General features: G+C 32.8%; 1 protein-coding gene across 1 annotated transcript in view; it reads left to right on the top strand.

Moving 5' to 3' along the window:
* CCHR2.PART0H4orf54 (chromosome chr2.part0 C4orf54 homolog) overlaps positions 1 to 24,970 on the top strand; it is a 629,686-nt gene extending 604,716 nt beyond the window's left edge. Inside the window, 1 exon segment of the mRNA XM_044061138.1 lies at positions 24,274 to 24,970. The gene's annotated coding sequence lies outside the window, so the exon portion shown is untranslated.
* The last annotated feature ends 389 nt before the right edge of the window (positions 24,971 to 25,359 follow it).

Below are 25,359 nucleotides of genomic sequence, written 5' to 3'. Positions count from 1 at the left end.
GGTTCATATATCACTATATATAGCATATATGTCTTCCTTTCATCAACATATATAATCTAAGTCTCCCACAAAATATCATGTCACAAGTTTGGAAAACTGTTCTAATTAAACCCCTCCCAAAGCAAACCAACTGAAAATATACTTCTCACTTCCATCCAATATCCATCCTCCCATTTCTGAGCAAACCTCTTGAAAGTATGACCTTTTCTCCTCCAAACAACATGTATTCTAGTCAGGATGAAGTACTATGACAGCATTTTGGTCCCTAACTGATGACACCCTGCTAGACTCTGATAGTGGCCTCCTTACGGGTGCCCTATTTATAGATCTGTCAAAAATGTTTGACCTTATTGACCAAAACAATTTAATTAAAATTGATATGAGTCCAGACACTGCTTCCTGGTTTAGAAAGTTCCTCAGTGGCAGACACTTCAGAGTTAAAATAGGATCTTCCCAATCAGAATCTGCTCCTCTTACCAAAGGTGTACCACAATGATCCATTTTTGCACCTTCTCTTCAACATATTCATTAACAAACTTCAATGTTGCCTCAGAAATCTAACCACTTTTAGGATCCTAACTCAACAACCTACTGCATCCCCATACATTTAATCCTCTTGCAGCTAGACTTCATGAAAAAACTCTTCATACAACCTGAGATGCTACTTATAAGCCTCACCAAATCTCATTACCCCTAGAACCAAACTCCAGAGCAATGCATATGCTTTCAACTCTTAGCCACCTACTATTTGGAAAGCTATCCTCTTTGACTTTATAGAAGTTAATACTTATTCCAAATTCATAATGCAACTCAAAAGGCACTTCTTCATCTAATACAAATGCTCCTACTTCAGACACAGGATACATCATCTAACATATCTCCTGTCTGAGTCTCTTCTCTCTCAAGATTCACTCAAGACTGACCCACTTCAGATAATAATGTATATGTTGTACATTACACTCTGCTTGATTGTACATTGCACTGTGATTGTTCACTAGAATGTGTGCACACATTTTTTTATGAAATTGTTCTGAACTACTTTGTAATTGCTTACATTTCTGTACTTTTTTGTTTGTGAAATGTTTTATATTTTATCTGGGCTAAACCTGAAATTGGTCAGTATTGTTCAGTGCACTACCCCACTAAGCAAGTATAAATAAAATCAAACTATGGTCATAATATATTTGTTCATTTTATTCTTTCAGTCATCATAATCCAACATCCAAGGTCAATAAAGTAGCTGAAATTTGTGAGCACATCTGCCCATCTGGGTTGGGGATTGTATTCAATGATTTGCACTGATTGTGATTGAGAGCAAGGCACTGAATTACATTAATGCAGCTGTTATTTGGCATATCTGTACATCTGTTTGCAGCACAATGGAGAGTGTTCACTAATAAATTGTTGCACATTTTTGTGATTGCCTAAAAAGCTTTGCTGCTGATTATGTTGTAATTCTCAGCACGTATGCTATTAGAAGTCATATGAAGTTTGTTAGTAGGCAAAGGATATGCTCTACCCAAGCTATATGTCTTTTGATCCTGCTTTAACTGTTATTAAACTAGCCATGTGTCTGTCCAGTTTGACATTGATAGCTACCATTTCACTGTTGTATAAATGAAACAAATGGTGTTTTTTAATATCAGCATCAAGTTGTGCAACTTCTTTCTCCAACTCTTTAATTAAACTGGAATTGTGTTTTTGAATAATTGCAATCAACTGTAAACCCAACTCACTGAACAGCTCAAGTAATTAATTGTAAACTGCATCAGTATTAGTAATACCATTAGGAAACTTGTACAGCTATATCCCAAAAGGAACCTAATTAATTATCACGCATCAGTGTAGGTTTAAGTTATCATTCACCAAAGATTTGTATTTAGTGAGTTGTTTCTCAAACTCTCTGATACTAGCACTGATGTTGTTGCTGTTATTATCTTCAGCCAGAAAAGTGTTCACAGAATTGTTGAAAAGGTTGGTGGGAGTATTAAAATATTTAGAAACACAACCTGTAAGATCATTTTCTAGTGGTCCATGAAAGAAATGCTATGAGCCAGACTCAGAACTGCAAGTTGATTCAAAATCTCAGGAACCAGTGTTCTATCATTCTACTGTTGACAGGCGAGGATGAGGAAAATAAATCCTGTGAGCCTTGGAAATGCAAAAAGTCATTATCAGCTCTCATAGTCAGTTGAGCTTCTTTAAGCATGGCACCAGTCATGAAGCTACCCATAGAATCTGGAAAGGTGGGTAAAGGAATAGGTATAGTGTTCATTGAAGATGGTGTATTGTCATGGCCATAAAGGCAAAAAAAAAAACAAAAGACAAAAAAACAAAAAAAAATGCTACTAAATAGGGTTTTATGTGATTTCTGAGCATTTGTATGAATGTGCTATCTTGTCTCATGAGTATTTCTGTTTTTATGTCCTTGAGGTAGGTAATTAGAATCACTCATACCAGGATCATCACCTAAATGGTTTAGTTTTGGAAGGGACATTATTTGATGGAGAGGGTAATGTTTATTTTTAATGCTTGTAGTTTCCTTTCAACTTTTTTTCCTAATTTGATTTAGCTTACCTTCATAAGATAAAGGGTATGGTTTCTGATTTGTTGGGTGAGTTCAAGATGTACATAGAATGTGGATGAACATGTTCTTAATGCATAAATAAAAATATGTACATTATGAAATGAAACATACATTTCTTACATTATCTGTGTGTGTTTGTGGGTGTATCTGCATCTGTGTGAAACGGAGGCTTTGGCTGTGTGTTTGTGTGTGTGTGTGTGTGTGTGTGTGTGTGTGTGTGTGTGTGTGTGTGTGTGTGTGTGTATATGTGTGTGTGTGTGTGATTCTGCACATCTGTGTCTGTCTATGTTTGGCTCGGTGTGCATGTGTGTGAGGGAATTAGGACGTAAAGGGAAGTGCATTATGGAGCTATTACTATAACACCAAGTTACACACAACATAGTTAGAGACAAATAGTGAAATGAGACAGGGTTGAAAGGATATACATCTGTGAAATTAGAAAAATCCAAAGTGGCAGTTATAGAAACCATTAAAAGCAAGCACTGCCATTTTAACCACAAAAGGTTGCACCTGCTTTCATGACCCATATAAGATGTATAATTTGTTTAGCATACATTGTAAGTCAGTGGTAGCAACCAAAACATCCATATTGTGTTACTGTCATGAAGTCAAAAACGTGTTCACCAAACATCAACAGATATTGGGGGCCTTTATTGTATACACTCTAAAAATATGCTTTTGTTGTTACACTTTGGAAGCCTACAACATGAATTCACAAATTTTACATTTCTTCTCTTTTACATGAATTTGACAATTAATTGTTTCATTGCAAATCCATTTATAGCCTAATCAATTAGCATTAAACACTCAGGATAATTTGCCCAAGGTGTAGTTCTAACTTTTTCAAGTATTTTCTGTCAGTTTCAAGATATGTCCCACCCTGGATTCCATGATAGTATGCTCACATAAAATGAACCAAGCTTACTTTGAGCTTTCAAATGTACAGCCATGTGGGAAATAAAGTACCCATTATGTTTGAACCGCGCAACACTGTAATCATTCACTAATGACGATTTCTCCCCGCATAATATCAGTATGTCACATCTAAGCAGAGCACCAGCAGATAAATGTTATATTAGGGAATAGATATGTTCTTCTTTTATTTTTTAACTGATTGTATTTTTCCCTGTACTAACAGGCTGTGGATGGCACAGTGTTCCAGCAGTATGCAGACATATGATTGTGCTACTTATTGTCATAATGTAATGTTGTTGGAGGATATCAATAAGTGTTATGGGCAGTGAGAGAAAGAGATTAAGGTTTGTGAAAATTTGTCTGCGGTATGATGAGGTATAATTTTGTCAGTGTTTAATGTAAGCATAGTTATCATGAAGAACCTTGCTGCTCATTAATCCATTAAATGCATGCCTGCTCTGTGATTGAAAATCTCTGTGAAATAGTCTATCATGAAGAATCTTGCTGCATATTAATCAGTTAAATACATGCCTGCTGTGTGATTGAAAATCTCAGTGAAATAGTCCATGCATTCTAAGGACCTCTTACTAAGTTGGCCACTGTCCCCTTTTGCTTGAATAGTAGACTATGCTGCTTATGGCAGGCCTTTGTCTTAGGAAATGACAGACAATCTGTCTGTCTGTAAACTAATAGATATCAGTCATAAAATGACCTGAAGATGGGAAGCCTGCTATGCTCGGCTTCGCTTCACTCCCCTACACGACCCCCAATTCACACTCACTACTACTTGCTCTATTAATATACTTCCTACATACACTTTTCACTTGTGACTCTTATTCCAAAACATTCCCCAATGACTGTACTGTTTCTATACATACACTTTCTGTTTCTTGTTACTTCCCTATCTCTATTTAATTTTTAGCCCCATTCCCAGTTTTCATTCTCCATCCCATACTGCACTGCATTATATCTATTATCCTAGCCCTCCCTAATAGTACCTATCTATTCCACATTGTATCTTTTTTCCCACACAAACCCTCATTTAATCTTATTTTGAATACATTATTATACTCTAGACGTTAATACCACTCTATTCCTTACATCCCAGAAAAGATACCAGGACAAACTACCTCTCTTTTTTAATAGAAAATACTTCTCTGCTTAGCTATCCTCTTCCAGCCTTCAGAATCTACCATCAATGAATCTCTTACAGTTTTGCAATTTCTTGTTTCTTTCTTCAGTGCTACTTCTCCACTACCTGACATCTCTAAAATACAGATTTCTATACTTAATTATTCTACTCTGCAGCTTATCCTCTATTATACCATGATCCCCCCAAAACGTGCACGCTGATTGGCCAGCGTGCCCGTTGTAAATCGAGTTATACTAATGGAAAAAGGTCCGGTCGCCCGGACTTTTTTCCATTAGTATAACTCGTTTTTTTAAAACACTGTCTCGCTATGTTAAATGGGTTTAACATAGCGAGACAGCTTTAAAATAAGCAACGGAGATCTCCGTTGCTTATTTTAAAGCTGTCTCGCTATGTTAAACCCATTTAACATAGTGAGACAGTGTTTAAAAAAAAAACAACGGAGAAAGCAAGATCTCTGTTGCTTTTTTTTAGTGTTTCGCTATGTTAAATGAGTTTAACATAGCGAGACAGTTTTAAAATAAGCAACGGACATCTCTATTGCTTATTTTAAAACTGTCTCGCTATGTTAAACTCATTTAACATAGCGAAACACTAAAAAAAAAGCAACGGAGATCTTGCTTTCTCCGTTGCTTTTGCCCACAGCTCTGATGTACTGCGCAGGCGCGCAGTACATCAAAACTGCCGCGGATGCCAGACATCTGCGGAAGGGCAGTAAACAGGCATTATACTATGCCATTATTTAAGAAAAGTAACAGTTTCTTTTCTTAAATAATGTCATAGATAATAGCAATAACCACTTCTGGGTGTGGGTAATGCTAATTACCCACGGTTGGCTTTTTGTCCCTCGGGCTTCGCCCTCGGGACCAAACCACGCCAACCGTGGGTAAATTTAGCATTACCCACACCCAGGCGTGGGTTATTGCTATATTCTTCTCCTCCTACTGTGCCATCTTTCATCCTACTATGACTCAATAATATATCACAACATCTCTCCAACTCTGTCCCAACCACCTATCCATATTTCCTCTTTACACTCACCACACATTGCACCAAACCTATTTAATATTGCCCCGTATTCGCCCTTCATCTTTATTCCAAACACAGGCTGATTAATTGCACTTCAACTCAAACCAAAACAAAATTAAGTACAGCAATCCTCTCCAAAAACAAGTATGCATAATTCTGGGGGTGGAGCCTAGATGGCAAACTGAGAGCAGTGAATATTGAGAGCTCCATAAACTAGTATAATAATATAGGAAAATGTTATTATTTTCAAGTTTAAAACATCAGAAATCTATAGATAAACTACTAAAGTACATAAATATCAGTTTTGGTGGAGATATACAAAAACGTTCCTGTCAAGTAACTTGGAGATATATCGAGTCACTGAATATGAAGAACTCAATGAATTCTCTTCCAGATACTGCTTTGAAAAAAGAACTGCAATTGATGACATCTACCTTACAGGAACTATCTTTGAAGATGGATGGCTTTAAAAATGTCTTAGAAAACCGCAAATTAAATTCTCAAAAAACAGACTGATACTCTTAAGGAACTATTACAGCAACACCATACAAAAATAACAAATATAGAGACTTCTCTAAATGACATCGACGGAGACTTAAAGAGGAAGAATTCCAAAAAGAATTTCTGCTTAAACAGAATACATGGCTGCTTAACAAAATAGATGACTTAGAAAAACAGGGAAAGGAGAAACAATATAAGGATCTTTGGTCTGCCTGAAAGGAACACTGAAGGAGAAGACATTATTTCATTCTTAACAACCTGGATTCCTGAATATTTAGACTTGAAAGAGGGACTTTCATTTGGAATTGAAAGGGCACATAGAGCACTGAGGAAACCTGATTCTAACACAACAAATACTCCACCTAAATCTATAGTTATAAAATTTCATTCGTGTCTGAACAAGGAAGTAATATTAACATCTGCTTGGAGAAAATCATCCTTAAAATACAATCAAAGTCTGATAAGGTTTGACAATGGTTATTCTTCCAGAATACTAGAACAAAGGAAAAAGTCTGGCCAATAATAAAACTTTTGAAACAAAACAACATTAAAGCACAGCTGTGCTTTCCAGCCAAGATAAAAATACTTTTTGCCAATGAGATGAGAACCTTTAATGACTTAAAACAAGCTACTATAGTCATCAAAAACAACAACATAGTGTCTATCCCAGAAGGAATGGAATGGATGGGCCCTACACTTAAAAAGAATAAAATAAACAAATCCTGGGACTAATGCTAGAAAGAAGAAACAAAAAACTGATTCCAAGATAGCTGTCCCAAAAAATAACTCTTACAACTACATCTTTCAAAGTATCAACTGATATGGTACATCACTTGTCATCTGTTTTTATTTAAAAAAAGGAGTGTTTCTTAAACAACTGAGAAACAGTAATGATTTATTCAGAATGTTCAAAGAGTCCAGTAATTCTTCACAAACAAAGGTAGGTCAAGATGGGTTACTATTTACATTATATATAAGCCAAACAAAGCAACATATAATATAAATATAGAAGTTTCTATTCCCTTACTTGAACTCAGTGAATACTTATCTTGTTCATTTCTCATTGTTTTTACTTATAATAACAAGTAATTAATTAACTAATTCAAGGGCTGTTTTAAACCACATGTACACATATTGATGGTCTTCCAACACTTTGTTTAGCTCATTAAGTTGATTCTTGATAAAAAATAATAAATAATAATAAGCTCAATTTTATATTTAAAATGTATTTTGGTCCAAACACATTAAGAACTTACATAAGAGTAGAAGTCTGAGTTATTGTGAAAGACTAAGAGCACTTGGTTTTGTGCAGAACCCTTTGCAGTGGTCTGGGAGGTGAGCTTGCTCGGACGTGTTGGGCATATGAGAATAACTGATTCGAGGGGTGTTTGGGTTTGCCAGGAAGTGCTAGAGAGTCATCAGATTTCCTTCATGGAAATATCTGTGGGAATGGAAGGTGTGTTGAATGGTTCACTGGCAGAGTGGCCACTGCATGGAACAGGCTGATAAAATGGAACAGGACAAATATTGGTTTGGATATTTTAAGAACAGCCTGGAAACACACCACATGGAATAGTGAATGGTATTCTGGCAAAACTGGATGGGTATTGTTGCCCGTGCTTGAAGTACTGATATGTGTGTATGTAAGGTTGGAAATATACTTATAACAAATAAGAAACTAAAAGGGTCTCATAATTTAAAGTCTATGGACTGTATAAACCTGCTTGGAAAGAGCTAATAATAAGAATAAGCATTACAGCTTGTGGTCTCTCAAATAACTAAGCAACAGCCAAAAAAAAACACACAATAGTTATGTAATGTATGATTTTAGTAAATCTAGACATAAAATATGTAATCGTCATATAAGATGAAGCAGTCTACTGAATTTAGATATTAAAGACAGGATTTAATAACATGGGCTTGTGTATATAAAACACTACTGTCTTAAATTGTCATAAATGACATACACTACATTGAACAAGGGGAAGCAGGATGATTTTCTTATATAAGTAAATATGCATAACAAGTCATGTAATTCATTTAACTTGAATTGTAGTTTTTGTAACCCATCTGACCATATATACTGCTTAAGCGGTTACCAAAGTAACTAATGCTTATACATGACATCAAACTGACAAAGTTGTTTAAGAGAAACAATAGAAGCCTGAACTTGAAATGTCACAGAATATAACAATCATATTCTGAACAAATAGTATTAAGCTGACAATAGACACTCAGTTTAATAACATGGGCTTGTGTATAATAACACTACTGTTTAACTTGACATAAATGACATACACTATATTGCACATCAAAGGGAAGCATGATGATTTTCTCATAAAAGGAAATGTGCATAACAAGTCATATAATTGCTTTAACTTGAACTGTGGTTTTGTAACCCATCTTGAAACAATAGAAGCCTGAACTAGGAATGTCACAGACTAATAACAATCACATTCTGAACAAATAGTATTAAATTGACAATAATCACTCAGTTTAACCTTTGCTGATTATACAAAATAGAATGTTGCGATTTAAATCTAAAAACTTTCAGTATATGCCATAAAATGGCAATTTATGAATATGGAAAGGGAACTTGTAATCATTAATCACAGTAAGTGAATTTGTTGTTTTTAACCTATAATTTAATTCATTTTATAATAAGAAATGACAGATATGAAAATCCTTATGCGTAGGAAATGGAAGGAAGAGGGATACACTGATAATTAAAATGCACCAACTTTCATCAATGATCACATAAAACAAACTTGATGCTTTAAGTAAGTTAGCAGTAAACAAAGTGATTACTTAAATGCTGGCAAACAATGAACTATAACATCTGCTATATCCAGTAAAATACATTGTATTATAAACATTAGGTATAAATATTATTACCATCTATTTATATTAAGTAATACTTTTTGAAAGACTTCATCAATAAGGGAGAATATGTTAAATAACTGTGTGCTGTAATCTTTTACTGAGGTTTTATATATGATACATCCTACTTTACTATGATTGAATTGCTTGTTATCTACCTTTCATGTAAATATTAATTGCTTGTACAATAAGTAGAAATTTATATTGTATTAGAATTGTGTCTAATCTATAGTAGTACTATATCTGTTCAAAATAATATAAATATTGCTTATTCCTATTATAAATATTCTCTATATGATAATTCTGTTTATGGAACTCAGATGTTCTGGATTGTCAAGGTATGAGTGATAATCTGATGGACTTGGGTTTATCCATCAGATAAGGAATGATTTTCATTCCATGGCTAGTGTGGATCTTAGTTTTGTTAACATTTATTAATTTAAATTTGTTATTTCACAAAAACATTTTTAGTATGCTTAACCAAAACATTACTTTATTGGTAAACACTCAAAGTATAAAACTGATAATTTCCTTTAAAAGCGCAAACATATACTTTACAGTGATCAGAGAAAAGTGTTTAACAGTCACAGTGAAACAAAAAAATATGTAGTCTAAATAACCCAGGATGGATTTAGCTGTATTATCTTTAAAAAACAGTGGCTTAAACAATCCTAGCAAGAGATCAAATCTACTGAAATATTTAAAATTGAACAAAGCACAGATTGGCTTCCTTCAAGAAACTCATTTCAAAACAAATGACAATTACAAATGGAATCCTAAGGAATATGTGATATTGGCGCAATCTACTTATAAGACAAAGACAAAAGGGGTAACAATTTTTTGGAAAACAAATATGATTAGCCCAGAAATCATTTATAAGCATGAAGATAAAGAAGGCAGTATGGCATTAGTAATAGTTAAATATAATAACAGAGTATGGACCCTAGCCAATCTGTACTGGTCCGCAGGCATTGGAACAGGAACTCTTAAAAAACACTTGGATTTCATTTCCAATAATTATAAAGGCAACTTAATATTAGGAGGAGATTTTAACTGTATATTTGATATTTCTGAAAATACAAATAAAAGACTGCTGCATACATCTGCTGTATCAAAAGCTTTAAACAAGTGGGTAGAATCATTTCATTTTGTACATACTTTCAAATTTAAAGAAGATAAAGCTTTGTTGTTTTTCCATCAAGATTACAGATTTGGTACCCAAACTAGAATAGATAAAATATTTGCTGCCCATGACTTACACTCTAAAATCATTAATTTCTCAATCACTCCCTGCCCCTTTTCAGACCACAATTCATCAATACTAAAACGTCAAAATGGGTACAAACCATTAATCTTTAACTCCAGAATTCCAGCATATATAACTAAAAATAAAGAGTTCAAACCCTGGTTATTATCTGTGTTACAGTTCTTCTTAGATATTAATTACACCACAGAGATAAATAAAATAATGATATATGACTCAATAAAAGTTTACATACATGGTAAAATCCTAACTTGGTATAAAAAAATCAGAGAATGGGATTCTGAATTATTAGATCTATAATCCAAACTTTTGTCACTAAAAGCTGAAAAAAAATCAAAATCATTTGGAGATGAAAAAGAAAGTAGAAGTATTAAACAATAAATACAATGAAATTCTAACACATAAAACTAGTTTAGCTTTAGAAAAACTAAAAATTAATACAGTGGCTACATCTCCCAAATATCTGCATAATTAATCCACAAGAATCAAAATACAATCAAAAGCTAATAACATTAAAAGTATCTTCCATGAAAAGAAAGGGAAAAAATGTCTAGGATATAAGTGACATTCTTGATGCCTACAGAAATCAATATATGGAACATTTCCAAAAAGAAAATATACATATTGATCAATTAAATCTAGATGAAAAATGTTCTAATATAAAAAATACCAGAAAAATTAAAACTAGATCTGCAAGCACCCATATCCTACAAAGAAATTACAGATACAATAAAAGACGGTAAAAATAACAAAGCTCCAGGTATAGATGGCATAATTATGGATACTATCCCTCTTCCATAAAACTCTATTAAAAATTCAGTCACAAGCTTTAATACCACCCTTTTGGAGATAATCCTTAATCACACCAATCCTAAAGGAAAACAAATCCCCAAACTTCTGTACCTCATATAGACTTATATCATTATTAAATAATGACTATATGATATTTATGACAATATTAATGAACAAAATGATAATACCACTATCCAAAACAATAAATAATGATCAAATTGGATGTATATATCATAGACACACACATGACAATATTAAAAGGATAATTTCTCTTATAGATTATGTTAATAAAGAAAATAAAGAAACCCTCATAATTGGCTTAGATATAGAGAAAGCCGTTGATTCCTTCCCTAAATTGGGACTATTTATTCAAAATCCTAATGCTATTTGAATGTCCTGCATCCTTTGTTCATCTCCTAAAGAATATATATACAAATATGTTAGTTTATGTTGTTAGGTCCTTTTACCTCTGAATCTATACATATAACAAAAGGCACTAAACAAGGATGTCCCATATCACCAATTTTATTTGCTGGGGCTATTGAAATATTGGCAGATTCAATTTGTAACAATATAAAAATCAAAGGAATAGATGTTTATGAGCAATACAATTTTAAAGTAATGCTATTTGCTTATGACATATTACTAACATTATCTAATACAAAAGAGACATTAGAAGAATTAGATATATTAAACTATTATTATGTAGTTAAACTGTTAGGTTATAGTAACTAATTTTTATGTAACTTGTATTTTGCTTTTTTCCTTTTCTTTTATTTTATTTCACTGTATTGTAACTATATTGTCTTGTACCCATGTGGAGCTTTTCTCCCCGGGCCTCCGCTGAAAATGGACATGTATCCAGTCGGACTATCCCGGTCAACAAATGTAAAATAAAATAAATAAATTAATAAATAAATTAATTGACAAATTGCACATGACTTCAGGATTCCTTTTCAATAAATCAAAATCAAAATTTTTATTTTTAAATTAAAAAAAGAACTGCAGACTAAGGGGGGTCACATCATAGGGAAACAAGAATCTACCTTAAAATATCTAGGAATCGAGTTGTGCAAGGATAATAATGAATTAGTCTAAAAAAAACTACAATAATATCATCAATACGATTAAAATCTCTGTGGAAAAATGGAACAAAATAATATTAACATTTGAAGATAGACTATAGTTAATAAAAATGTTTTTACTGCCCAAGATCCTATCTATAGCCTTGGCAATGCAACTGTTACCAGAACGGAATATACTTAAAGAAATAAATGCATGCCTAATAAAATTTTTATGGTTTCCCAAAAGAAACAGAATAGCTTTAATACATCATATCAGACCATGGAAACGGGGAGGATCCAACTTTCCTGATATAGAAACATATATAAAAGCATGAATATCTAAAACCATCTCAGATTGGAAAAGTTCAAATTACTCTGCAAATTGTAAAGAATTACTAACTGTTACATCAATAAATTAATTTGATTTACAAAATAAATTTCAAAAAACAGATAAAAACAATTTGCCATGGCACATATTATGTATTAGTATGCAATATAACATAACTAAACCCACTAAAACTCATATGATTAATTATTACATTGACTAATTTAGGAAAATTATTAATGCAAATATAGATTTAAAAATCTGGTTTGATCTTTTAACACCATTTATAGTCACAAAGAACTTTCCACATAAAATATATAGATAAATTATTAATTCCTGGGAACAGAAAGGATTTGTTTGTTGGTACCAATGTATCAAAGAACTAAAAGTTTTAGATATGCAAGTAATAAAAACAAAATACAAAATTCCACAACACGACTGGCTAACTTTACAGAGTATTTTGTCATATTTGCAAGACTTAAGTAGAATAATTAACAATTCTTCATTTAAAGAAATACCTAAATTTCCGAAATACATATATGAAATCATATATAATGACTTTGACATGGGAAAGAGTATTTCAAAATTTTACAAAATATTGATAAACTATAAAACAACACCCAAAACCTCATATTGGAAATATATAACAAAAGGACATTAAATACACTTAACTGAAGATATTAAAACAATTATCTTATTATCGATAAAATATATATCCTTTACACAATACTAGAAAGTTTTTAATTGGAAATGCCTGCACAGAGCATTTTTAACCCCAGATAGAATCAGTAAAATTAGTTATTCCATAAAAGGAATATGTTGGAGATGTGAGCAAGTACACAATGCCGATTGGAACCACATTTTCTTTGATTGTGTTAAAATTAACCCATTTTGGAATGGTATTAATAACTTTCTACAAGCTTAATTTAATCATTTTATTTAACTAAAGCACTTGTATTATTAAATGTGAATGAGGGTCCTCATTTGAATAGGTCAAACATGTATCTAGTATGGACTATACTTGCAGTTTCAAGGAAGTGTATAACAAGAAGATGGAATACAAACACAATACCAACTTTGGAAGACTTCTACAGTCTACTGAAGACCACAGCATTACTGGAAATTAAAATTAAAGAACTAAGAATTTATCCAAAGCTATTTATCAGTAACCCTTGGGGAAAAGTCTTATCGTTGATTGACACTACACAATAATTGATCAGACACTCTGGTAATGGATTGGAAATACTTATAAAGTAATTGTATACATTAAGATCTGTTATAGTGTCAGGCTAATGTAAATAGTGTACGTAGTTATTTAAGATGTTATGTATAAATACTATGGAATTCATTCAAATGTATTTGAAAAATAAAAAAAATTTTGAAAAAAAAAAGTATGCATAATTCTACAGTATACTAAAATCCTTATAGGAAGGGATGTACACTCTAGTCCTGGCCCCACCTATCACAATGAACACAAAGATAATTCTCTCTCACACAAATCTTTAGCCCAACAACAGCCAATCCCCAGCACAGGTGATCTAATTTTTGCTGTAGTAAATGTTAAAAGCATAAGAAATAAAACTGCTTAACTTTATGCCTGGATTACCCTACATAAGTCTGATATTCTCTCTGTAACTGAAACTTGGCTTAAACCAAGCATAAATGACTCCGAAGTTATACCTCCTGGCTATAATATCATCCGTAATGATCGTATGAAGAGGAAATGTGGTGGCATTGCTTTAATATTTCCCAATACCTACCACATTTCCTTTTACAGCAAACCAACACCAACATTCAGTTCAGCAGAGCTTCCTATTGCTTTCCTCAAAATAAACAATTATAAACAAATATATATCACTGTCCCTGATATCCTTACTGGCAACAATACAGCTATACTATAGCAATAACCCACACCTGGGTGTGGGTAAAGCTGGATTTACCCACGGTTGGTGTGGTTTGGTCACGAGGGCAAAGCCCGAGTGGCCAAAGACAACTGTGGGTAAATCCAGCATTACCCACACCCAGAAGTGGGTTATTGCTATTGTACAATGACATTATTTAAGAAAAAAAAAATTACTTTTCTTAAATAATGGCATTGTATAATGCCTCCTTGCTGCCCTTCTGCAGCTGTTTGGTATTCTATGGCAGTTCTGATGTACTGCTCATGCATATGCTTATGCAGTACATCAGAGTTGTGGGTGGAAGCAACGGAGAAAGCAAGATCTCCATTGCTTTTTACAAACTGTCTCGCTATGTTAAAGGAGTTTAACATAGCGAGACAGCTTTTAAAAAAGCAATGGAGAAAGCAAGATCTCTGTTGCTTTTTACTGTGTCTTGCTATGTTAAAGGAGTTTAACATAGTGAGACAGCTTTAAAAAAAGCAACGGAGAATCTCTGTTGCTTTTTACTGTGTCTCGCTATGTTAAACCCATTTTGTTAGATTTTATTAATATTAGTCTGAAATTAATTATGTTGTAAATATGCTGAAAGAAAAGGCTTGCTTAAATGCAGAAACAGAGTTTAGTAATATGTGATCAGCAGTCATACTAAATGACCATGGCTTGGAAAAGGAATCTGCTGAATGGACATTTTTCCCTTACAAACTCAAACAAGATGTATGCAAGAACAAAAATGCAAAATCTGCTTTTAAAGAACACTGACATGTTATTCTGCATATAAAAAACGGACACAATATGTTTCCTAAAACAACAGGATATGTTTATGACACTGTGACAATGTGTTTTCTCAAAAATATGTTTTTCTGCATGGAAAAACAGGATATGACACAAGAACAGATGTTTTATACAAAGATCCAAATAAAATACAGGATGTTCACACTGTCAGAAAAGCTGATCTCTGACAATGTGTTTTCTCAAAAATATGTTTTCTACATGAACATCAGGACACTGTTACAGGATATTCACACTGTCAGAAAAGCTGGTCTCTTACAAGACATTGTTAAACAAGGAAGCTTAGTATTGTTTCTACAGGATAAGCAATTCTCCAAAATAGAATACAGAACAATGTGTTTCCTCAAAAATATGTTTATGCATGACTAAAAAGTGTATATAAAGAGCTGTATAAATCCAGCTATGTTAGAGGTATGGTAGGGACACAAGTCCTAAGGTAAATGTTATATCTCTCACATCATCTGTACTATATGAGAAGTAAAGTTGGAACAGTACTCTTAAGCTGTAACGTGTTTCCGTTTGGTTTATTATAAAAGTTATTGGTTACTGCTCTTAAAGACAAGTGCTGCAAAGTATATTCTCTCATCAGTGTATATTCTGCAAGTTTCTGTATGCAACAGACTGTGAATGCAAATATAACCAGACTTTGAATTTTAGCAGAATCTAGCCAGCAAGACTGAGTGTCTTAAGAACACTGCAGATCCATCACAGCAAGCAGTAAGCAGAGAGAGCTCAAAATATTTTTTCAATGGTGAGGCAGCTGAGTGACTAGCTCCATATAATTTTTTTAATGGCAAGCTAGCCTGCATTTGAACCTACAATCTGCATTCAAACACAGGAGGAGTGATGGTAAGCCCTGCAGAGGGTCACTTCAGTCAAATTGCAGTAACTAACATTTGTACATATGTGTAAATCCTAAACAGAAGTATTCCAGTTTATGCAGCTTGCAGTAGTAAAGTTTTTTAGATGTCTACAATCCGGAGTGAGACTAGTTCAAGAAATTCGCAGTGCCATAAATTCTTCAAGAAAAGGGGGGTATCCACTAGCCCAATAGTTCACTGCCTGTTGTGCTTTCCCAGCTTCTCAAGTGACTTTGAAAAATTTCCAGCCATCTGCAACAACAGCCTGATCACCTGTTTTCTTGCTCACTGGTAAGACTTTTTTCTACGTCACATTTTTAGTATGGTTGCTATTCGACAGTATGGATATTTTCATGCATAATTTAAGCAAATGTAAAAAATTGCTATGTTGGTATACACAGCACATTAGTAAATGTAAAACCTTATTAGGGCAGGTTGATAGTAAGGCATTATGCAAATGTATTACAATATTTGACTGGTATCTCAAAGAAAACCATGTGAAATATGACAAATGTTTATTGTGTGCTTCAACAAAAACTGCATTTTGTGTATTATGCCATAAAATAATATTGCATCATATTGCTAAAAAAATAGACTGTAATGACAGATCTGAAGAATTAACTAAGGGTAAAGTGTTTCCATTACATTCTGATATTGAACAGTTATGCCCTCTCACCACATGTGAGTCAAATCAGTTACTGATAAAACCCCTAGTACATTTTGTTACAAAGGAATGTAGTAAACTTCTAAAAGACAGACATAATGAGTTCAGGAAGCTTAGACAAGTTATACATACATCTTTTCAAAAGTGCATAGGAGTTTCAAATTCAGCAGAACAGCTTACTAAAGAATGTCAGAAAGACCATGCAACATCACAGAAAATTCAACAGCAGTTGCAGGATAAAGGAAATAAATTAGCTGAACTGACAAAGACTGGGAACTTCCTGCATACACAGCTAATCTGTGCAAAATAAATATATTTTATAATATGTTTATGTTTTGAAAATGGTTAAACATACATGGTAGGATGATAGAGACAAATCATTTTTTAAATGTTTTACTTTCATTCAGTTAAAGCAAGACATCTATCAGTACTACAGTAAGTACAGCATATGACTGCCATTCTTAGCATAGTCAAAAGGTAAACAAAACTGTTCTAGTGTATAAAATTAAATGAAAATAGTTAATAAGAATAAAGATTTAAAGTCACAAGGCTGACATGCTTGTATAAAGATATACAGATACAAGACAGACATGCATGCATGTTCTTTTTATATAGAGTACATCTGTTACAATAACAGTCAGACAACAGCGAATATAAATAATATAAATATAAATGTGTTGGTTAAACTAATATCTATTTTGTTTTTTACAATTTTTTTATAATTGTATAGTAACACCAAACAGTTAAAGTTCTGAATTTTAAAAATAAATAAAATCACAGATGGTATTAGTCAAACAATTTTTGTAAAATTAATGGCAGGACAGTTAAATAGTTAAATAAATAAATAAAAAAATAAAAAATACTGAAATCCATGTAAGGTAATTGGAAAATGATGTCTATTTATGTAGTATAAATGCATAGTTATGCAAATCACAATCACATTAAAGGAAAAATGCCAAAATAATTAACTATAGTTTACAGAATATAAAATGTGAGCTCAGACCTTCCTAGACTGAATGAATAGTTACAGGAAATGTTGAAAAGATAAGATAAACAACAAGACTGATTGTCAGGCAAGTAGCTTGAGTTTTTCTAAAGCATCATTGTTATTAAAAAATACTTGTTTAAATGTTTACAAGCAACACTATTTAGTAATTGTCATAAAATGTCACAATTGTGCATAGATGTCACTGATAATCTGTTTGCAAGTAAATGTTAAAAGAGAAGAAAAAACCTCAGTTGCATCAAGTACAGCCAGCAAATGGGCTATAGTATATATACAGTTCAAATCAATTGTGCAGGAGGGTGTAAATGCCTACTAGTGGTAGTAAACAGCAAAAGCTTTATAAAAAATTATCAAATCAGACAAAAGTTCATAATTTTATAAAATAAATGTATAACCATAGTGTTAGGCTGACATACATTCTATTCTTACAGCATAGGGCAGGAAAACAGTGCTGAAGTACTACAGGGGGAGGGGCACTTTCTCAGTTTTACACTGACTGTATAAGCAGTACTGCACAAGGGTCTGAAATAAAGTTACAGAAAAAAATAAACAACAACAAGGGTCTGAAATAAAGCTACAGGAAAAATAAACAACAAGGGTCTGAAATAAAGCTACAGAAAAATAAATAATAAGGGTCTAAAATAAAGCTACAGGAAAAAATATCTCATTCCTTCTTGACAATACTCTTTTAGGGAGAGGAAAAAACAGGTATTAGTGTATTAGAAATACTGGTAAACTGGATTAAACCTGACAGGATAAGATATTTTACAAGTTGTTAATAGCTATCATAATGGTTATTATTGTATTATTTAGAATTAAATTGTATTTACAACCTGTTAAATTGTAAAGCTATACAAGATATGGTTTAAAAAACAAGAGATGATTTAAAATTGCTTTATTAAAGCTATACAAGACAGAATAAAGATATGCAAAATGCATAAATGTTTCTAATAGCAAGAATGGTCACTATTTCAATATGTTTTTGACAAAACAATGTTGGTATAAAAAAGCATGAATATTTTTAATAATTGTTGAGTATGTAGTTTAAAATAACAGGACATATGCATTTGGTGCCAATTCCACTAGATATTTCTAAAGAGACATAAACATTTTCCAAGATTTTGCTCAATATTAATGTTATTAAATTTGTCAGATTAGACTAAATGTACTTTACAGTCTTTGTATGTACAAATGTAGAAAATTTCAGTACAAATGATAGTCTTTGTATGTACAAATGCAGAAAAATTCAGTACAAATGAAATTAATGTCTAGTAATGAATATGTGTAAAAAAACATATTTAAATAAAAAATGGGTCCAGGGTACCTACTAGATTGAAATGCATGAACAGCAAACAGTCTATGTAAATACATACTGTACAGGATACATTGTAATAAGTTCAAAAGTAATTTGTCAAGTTGTAATATCATTGGTTTTACCCCAGTAAAATAATTGCTTTCAAATATTTATTATCTAAGCCCAGTTCAGTACTTTATCAAGATGTTAATGGGCAGTTCAAAGACATGACCACAATGTTAAGGTTAAAATGACATTGAAATTGTGTGTTTTCAGCAGTGTATAAATGCTTGCAGTAGCACATGGTTACTGTCTCTTATAGTTAATTCAACAGTTGCAAAGAGTTAATGAAACAGTTCTAAGTCATAAATTAAATTATGTGATTGCAAAAGAATAAATTGATCAAGTTAAAAAAAATAACATTAAAGCAGGCACAGCTCATAACTGATAAAATATTTTCACAGAATGGTCTGCAAAAGAAAAAATTGTTAAATACATTCAGTTTTGCTAGTAATACTTAATATCATTGTATTAACTATGTAAAATTGCATTTTGATTTGTTGTATCAAACTAAAGGTTTGTTTCTTAATGTGTTTTCTATATAAAATGTTTTGAGTATGTTTAAAAACAGAGGGAATTGTTAGATTTTATTAATATTAGTCTGAAATTAATTATGTTGTAAATATGCTGAAAGAAAAGGCTTGCTTAAATGCAGAAACAGAGTTTAGTAATATGTGATCAGCAGTCATACTAAATGACCATGGCTTGGAAAAGGAATCTGCTGAATGGACATTTTTCCCTTACAGACTCAAACAGGATGTATGCAAGAACAAAAATGCAAAATCTGCTTTTAACGAACACTGACATGTTATTCTGCATATAAAAAATGGACACAATATGTTTCCTAAAACAACAGGATATGTTTATGACACTGTGACAATGTGTTTTCTCAAAAATATGTTTTTCTGCATGGAAAAACAGGATATGACACAAGAACAGATGTTTTTATACAAAGATCCAAATAAAATACAGGATGTTCACACTGTCAGAAAAGCTGATCTCTGACAATGTGTTTTCTCAAAAATATGTTTTTCTACATGGACACCAGGACACTGTTACAGGATATTCACACTGTCAGAAAAGCTGGTCTCTTACAAGACATTGTTAAACAAGAAAGCTTAGTATTGTTTCTACAGGATAAGCAATTCTCCAAAATAGAATACAGAACAATGTGTTTCCTCAAAAATATGTTTATGCATGACTAAAAAGTGTATATAAAGAGCTGTATAAATCCAGCTATGTTAGAGGTATGGTAGGGACACAAGCCCTAAGGTAAATGTTATATCTCTCACATCATCTGTACTATATGAGAAGTAAAGTTGGAACAGTACTCTTAAGCTGTAACGTGTTTCCGTTTGGTTTATTATAAAAAGTTATTGGTTACTGCTCTTAAAGACAAGTGCTGCAAAGTATATTCTCTCATCAGTGTATATTCTGCAAGTTTCTGTATGCAACAGACTGTGAATGCAAATATAACCAGACTTTGAATTTTAGCAGAATCTAGCCAGCAAGACTGAGTGTCCTAAGAACACTGCAGATCCATCACAGCAAGCAGTAAGCAGAGAGAGCTCAAAATATTTTTTCAATGGCGAGGCAGCTGAGTGACTAGCTCCATATAATTTTTTCACATTTAACATAGCGAGACAACTTTAAAAAAAGCAACGGAGAAAGGAAGATCTCCATTACTTTTTTTAAAGCTGTCTCGCTATGTTAAACTCCTTTAACATAGCGAGACAGTGTGCAAAAAGCAACGGAGATCCTGCATTCTCCGTTGCTGTAAAAAAGCACTTATACTAATGGAAAAAGTCCAGGCGACCGGACCTTTTTCCATTAGTATAAGTCTGATTTACAACATGCATGCTGACCAATCAGCATGTATGTTTTGGATTATTAATGGGGGGTCATTGTATAATAAAAGATATGCTACATTAGATATCCATAACATTTCCACAAGAAAGAAAATTACGAGGTGATGTGAATGTCAACTGATTGAGCATAAACTCTAACTCCCCTACATCTAGCATGAATTTATATGGTTTCACACAACTAATTAATAGCACCACACATTAAAGCAAGACATCAAATTCTCTATTACACTGGATCCTAGTATCAGACCCTAGCAAATACCCCATCACAGGTACAATGTCAGACTTTCTCAGTGATCATCTTCCAGTCTATATGACTAAATATCTCACACATCCAGTTAAACAGCATATTTATAAAACAACACGTAACCTTTCCAAGTTTAACCCAGAAATGTTGATTACTACACTATCATCTATTGACTAGAGCTTCCTAAAAATCCTCCCCTTAGATGATGCTGTAATCAAATTCAATACAACTTGTCTAAATATCCTGAATAAGCATGCACCTCCTAGAAGGAAGAGAATGAAAACAAGCAATGCAATCCAAAAAGAGTAGAATGCTAATGCAGGATAGAGAAAAAACATGATAGGAATGGGAAAAATATAAAAGACCTCATTGTCTTGAAAACTTCAGAATGCTTTGCAATTGTACAGAAAAGCAAATAAATGAAGACAAAAAATATAATAACTATCAGAATAATACTAAACACAACCATAAAAGAGTTTGAACATCCATTAAAGAAATTCTGCATCTGGGCCAAATATTCCACCCGAACCCCTCTCCCGATAACTCACAACTCAAAACTGCAGTACAGTTCAACTCTTATTTTATAGGTAGTATAGAATCTCTAACTAAGGATTCCTCAGCATCTATACCTAACACTGCCCAACAGCCAAATATCACATCCACTTTCACCTTCAAACCTGTGACCAAATTCTATATAAAACTACTCAAAAAAACTTAAACTTTACTCTTCTTCAGCTAGTGACCTTCTAAGCGAGTACCTAAAAATAGCAGCCAGTAGCATTGCCTATCCTGTCTTAATTTATATAAATAGGTCATTCCAGGAATCTCATTTTCTCTCTGGAAAAAGTCACACATTATCCGTCTGCACAAAGAAGTAAATTCAGCAGACATTAATAACTTGAGACCTATCTCCCCTTGCCAAAATACATGAAAAATGTATTCATAAACAATTGCTATACTATCTCCTGCAGGAGGAACTCTTATCTCCTATACAACATGGCTTCTGTGTTTCCCATAGTACTAGTACTGCCCTTCTAACCTATATAGATACTGTCAATAAAGCTATAGATAATGGAAAACTAGTATTGTCCTTATTTCTAGACTTGTCTAAAGCCTTCTTCACTGTTTGTCACGGCAAGCTTGTACTTTAAATGTCCTCACTAGGTCTCTTTCAGTCCAACCTTCTGTGGTTCTAAAGTTTCCTGTCCAAAAGGTATTAGTAAAATGGCACTCCACGCTCTCTCCTTACCTTCCAGTCACCACCAGTGTACCATAAGACTCAGTCATTGGTCACTTGCTCTTTAACATTTTCACCAACACCCTCTATACTTCCACACAACAGGCCACCCTGATACAATGCACAGATGAACCCACTCTCATTTGCACATCTGACAACATGGTACATGTACAAAAAAATTACTCAGGAAGCTTTAACAGCCACTGAAAAATGCCTTTGTAATTCACAACTCATTCTCAACCCAAAAAAACAAACTACTACTTTTTTCCCCAAATCCCTCTCTCATGAAAAAAAACAAAATTTAAAGTCTTCTCTCTCTCTCTGGATAATACAGTCATTGAAGTAATTTCTCATAGCAAACTAATATGGGTGATAGTGGATTATAATCTTACATTTGATCTGCATATACACAATTCCAAAAAAAAAACTCATAAAAAATTAGGGATGCTTTACAGAGCCAAAGCTTTCTCACTGATGCAAATAAAACTACACTTGCCACTACTTAGCTTCTCCCCACTCTTCTGTATGGTGCTTCCATCCTTTACTAACCACCAGGCTTCATAAAAATTAAAACTTGAACAATGCTATAACAAAGTTGCTAAATTTGCAGCACATGCCCCTTTCATAACCCACCACTGTATAACACTGAAAAGCCTAAATTGATTAGAACTGCCACATCAACTAACACATACACAACTTCTTACCACCTATAAAATTATCCAGCATCCCTCTGCTTGTCCAGCACTATATAGATAGATGGATAGATAGATAGATAGATAGATAGATAGATAGATAGATAGACAGACAGATAGATAGATAGATAGATAGATAGATAGATAGATAGATAGATAGATAGAATGATAATAATAATTATTATAATAATTGCTTTCTGCCTTTTGGACCACTATTTATAGTTGGATAAGATACATATTTAATCATACTGAAGAGTTTTCTGGCTGTGAAATAGTTGTGATAGCATTTAATTTAATCCACAGAATCCAAAATGAAACATCTTTATATTAAATGAACAAAGTGTGTTTTCTGAATATGGATGATAAACAGGTTAAGTAAAGTGGCTAATGCCTTACCTTGCACCCTTTTAATGTCTCAGAGCATTTTCATATTGAAATCCAGTCAGGCAAAGCTAGCACTGTTGCTCTGTCATTAACTAATGAAAAACAACCTATTTTTTGATGCATAATACCTACCAAGTTCCTATTAAATGATTGAATACGCATTTTGTTGAATGCATCTTGATCAAACTTGAAAGCACGAAAAGGCAAAATAGTGAAACGGTATATAAGCAAATTCTTTCCCCGGGAAAGAAATTGCTTTGCCGCTTATGTTACTTTGCCATTTTTGTCACTGTAGTCTGATCTCAGAGTTGGTATATTTAAGTAGGAGGATGAGGGGCGAATCCCCCCACTTTATGTAATGTTTTATAATTTTTTTTTTGTGGAACAGCCATTTTTCGCTGTTCTAAGCGTTCGAGATTGTAAGCTTTTTTAAGCGTTCAATGATTTAACATAGACCCTACCTACCATACTAAAAGAAAAAAGAATGTGTACCATTTATTTCCTCCTGTAAGTTTTATAGGCTTGAATGTATATATTATATTTGCAGCTGAAATTTTTACTCTATGACTAAAGCCTTAAAGACTAGATAAAATTATGAAATCATTTTTCTAGTATGCATATGTTTGGTGCTAAAGCATTTAGTAGTCTTTGTAAGCATCATAAAGAGTGTTGAAAGTAATTTATTTTAATATGAAGGTTGCATTAAGAACATAATTTTCTTATCTAAACTAATTTCTAACTCTGTACATTTCTCTTTTCTGGGTCAGGTATTTGCAACCGCCAATGAAGAGGCATGGATCACTAATATCAGAAGACTCTTGATTGTACCAAGATCATTCATAAGCCAACTTCTACAGATTTCTCATACTTTTACTCTAAACAAATGTGTGTATTTTTTTGAATGCCCAAATGTCATTGTTGCAGTATGCATATATTACATGATGCAATACAGTCTGTATATTTTATCTGCTTTTTCTCTCATTGCAGAACATTCTGTTTTACTGTGCATCTGTACTAAATGATTAGGTGAACCTTGAGCATGTTACCTACATTTAACGCTCCAGTAAAGTGAAACAATTGGCTTGATAAGAGTTAAATGTCATCAGATTTCTAAGTTGCAATCTGCAACCAACTAGCTTTGTTGTGTATCACTGCAAAATGATATATGTGGAGTGCCCTGTGCCATTTTAACAATCAAATGTCTAAATGATACAACACAGAGCTACCCTAGTTTATTTATATAAGAACACTGCTTATCACATATGTGTTATTGAATGCCCTTTTCAGCTATTGACTGTTTAGTATCCTGATTTTTTTTCCTTCTTAACCATGTTAGCAGTTATCTTCTTGGGCAACATACCAGCAGTACTTCCAGAATCTGTATTACAACAGTTACAAAATGAATACTTTCCTGTTTACCAGTTAGGATTTTAAAAGGTAGTGTGTGTGTGTATATATGTATATATATATATATATATATATATATATATATATATATATATCTACATTGACACAAAGTAACAAAAGGTATATGTATTGTGCAAGGTCAAAAAAAAAGTGTCACTATGCTTAATGCATTCACTTTGAGTGAAAACTCATAGGACATTTAGAACATTCTCTGCAATGCAGTCAGAAAAATGAAGGCACATAATTTGAGTCATTTTTATTGTATAATTATTATGAAGATTCTTACAGACTTTTGAAAAAAACATAATATTTCTGGTTGAAAATCATAATGAAGATCTAGTATGTTTTGTAGAACTGGGTTGTTAATCTATATTCTTAAATTCCAGTTATGAATGTTAGCTCATTTGAAAAAAATCCATCACAGGAAAGTTATTGTAGACAAGTCA

The sequence above is a fragment of the Protopterus annectens genome, chromosome 2.part0 (assembly GCF_019279795.1).
Source record: "Protopterus annectens isolate FY-2018-M chromosome 2.part0, PAN1.0, whole genome shotgun sequence".
Taxonomy (NCBI): Eukaryota; Metazoa; Chordata; order Ceratodontiformes; family Protopteridae; genus Protopterus; species Protopterus annectens.
The sequence above is the reverse complement of the archived record's forward strand: the minus strand, read 5'-3'. Positions and strand labels throughout refer to the sequence as shown.